Genomic DNA, 2,287 nt, shown 5'->3' with positions numbered 1-2,287 from the left:
TTGATCCTAATGCACCTATTGGTTTTGTGGGAGCCTAGGCAGTTTGGATGCTCACCTTACTAGACCTGGACGGAGGTGGGTGGTCCTTGGACTTCCCACAGGGCAGCGAACCCTGATTGCTCTTTGGGCTGACAAGGGAGGGGGACTTGATTGGGGGAGGGGGAGGGAAAGGGGAGGCAGTGGTGGGGAAGAGACAGAAATCTTTAATAAATAAATAAATGAATGAATGAATGAATGAATGAATAAATGGAGTCAAGCATAGCTTCTTGGTAACCAACTATTTCATGTAGACAGTTTGATGGCAGGAAGCAGAAGAATGGTTCCTTTAAGACATGTTTTCTTGCTTGTGCTAATGGTATGGATACAGCTCTTTTTGGAGTTCCTGCTACCTAACATTTAAGGGGTTCATGAGTAGTGGTTAGCATGCGACTTGGTGGTAGAGTGGACCCAACAACTTGCCAAATTTTGACTGGTAAATGTGTTTCTTTTCAGTACTTCAATCCTGAAGCTCAGCTCTCAGGGAACCAAGTGTGACAGAGCCAGCCACCACAGCAGAGGTGGATATCTTAGTCCACTGCTTAAAAGCTCATGTAGTCAGAAAAAGATGACAAATATGCAATATAGACAGATTCAAGTGGGAAAAGAAACCTCTAAATAGGGTATAGTGTGTTTGGAAATGTACATAGGCTTCGGAGAGAAAAGAGAAGGTACAGTCATGAAAAAAATACATAGTTTTAAAATAATAAAGTCTTTAAAAAGGAAGTAAAGAATACACAGAGAGTCTGGATTCTGTATGTTATTGTGTGTGTTGTCTTTAGATTTTCTGATTTCTAATAAAGAAACAACAGCTACTAAGACACATTTGATTATGAAAGCTGCTAGAATAAGCCAACACATATATTTTGAAAATGTCATAAATTCAAAGTTTAAGTCAAAAGGTATGCTACTTTGTGGAAGAGGCTATGCTTCTATTTCCACAGAATATGAGAATCTATGAATTTATTTCAGGTTAAAGAGAATCAAGTTTGATTGGTTATACTCCATGAAACCCTGGCTGTGGACCTTAAAAAAATAACGTAGAAGAACTACAAGACACAAAATGTATATTTTGCCTGCTAAAATATAAAACAAAAATCATCTTTAACTGACTTGTGCTCATCACATATTCCATACTTGTAATGTATGTTATCTTTAAAAGTTTATGTATTTTCAGAACAAGAAGATTAGACATCAAAAAAAAAAAAACAACAAACAAACAAACAAAAAAAACAGATGGCCTAGGTGATCCAGCATCTAGAACAGCTTCAAGGCTGCTAAGAGGATCCAATTTCACAAAATACTCCAGCCAAAAGCTTACAATTATTCTGATTCTTTTAAAAGTTCCCCCAAAGATTACCAGTGTCCCCATACAACAGGAAGTAGTCTAGAAAATGATGTTCACATTCCCAAAAGTCAGGTTATTGATATTTATTAGCATTTAAGGGGGACTGGTTATAGTTGTTATTGGTCATAGTCAGAAAAAAGCTAAATAAAAGAGTTAAATTTAAAGATCTTTTTCTAAAGGAAAAAGGGGGAATATATAGAAATGATAGGATAAAAGGGTAGATTATTGAATCTACTTTTTGTATTTTGATTTTTTGTTATTTACTTATTTACTTATTTATTTTTGAATCTACTTTTGAACTAAAAAATAACTACAAGTCTTAAAGATTTTACATTGGTATGGATTTTTGTATATTGATACAAATTTAAGGTTATTTTTTTTAGAACGTACTCTACATGTGTTTCTACTCTTGTTTAAGTTTTGTATCTATGCAGATCATTTAACATTTAAATATAATGTACATTTCTAGTCCTTGGAAGTTATCTTTGCAAGCTTTTTAGCATAATTAAGAAATACAGGTTAATAGTCACTTATAATTATCAAACTTATAGTCATGTTAGTTATGTTTTCAAGATCAAACAGAGATATATTTAGATAGATAGATAGTCTTCAGACACTTTAAAGACCTACAGAATATAGAATTTATTATGTTTAATAACGCTTTTTCATAGCAGTGAGATTTGCCTGCTCCTGGCAGCACTAATCTACTTCAGAGAAGATGATGGGCATTGAAGAAACTCTTCAGGGAGTTTGTTTTCTCTATGGCAAAACTAGCCATTTGGGTAAAGAAATTGTTCTTGATGCAATTTCGGACAATATATTGTCAAAACTGGACCAGCAGGATACAAAAGAAAGTGACTGCAAGATTTTGCCAAGAGAAGGTAGGACAGTCCTTCAAAATTC

This window comes from Alexandromys fortis, unplaced genomic scaffold, assembly GCF_014885135.2.
Source record: "Alexandromys fortis isolate MF-2015 unplaced genomic scaffold, M_Fortis_MF-2015_v1.1 scaffold_220, whole genome shotgun sequence".
NCBI lineage: Eukaryota > Metazoa > Chordata > Mammalia > Rodentia > Cricetidae > Alexandromys > Alexandromys fortis.
Note: the sequence above shows the minus strand (reverse complement) of the source record.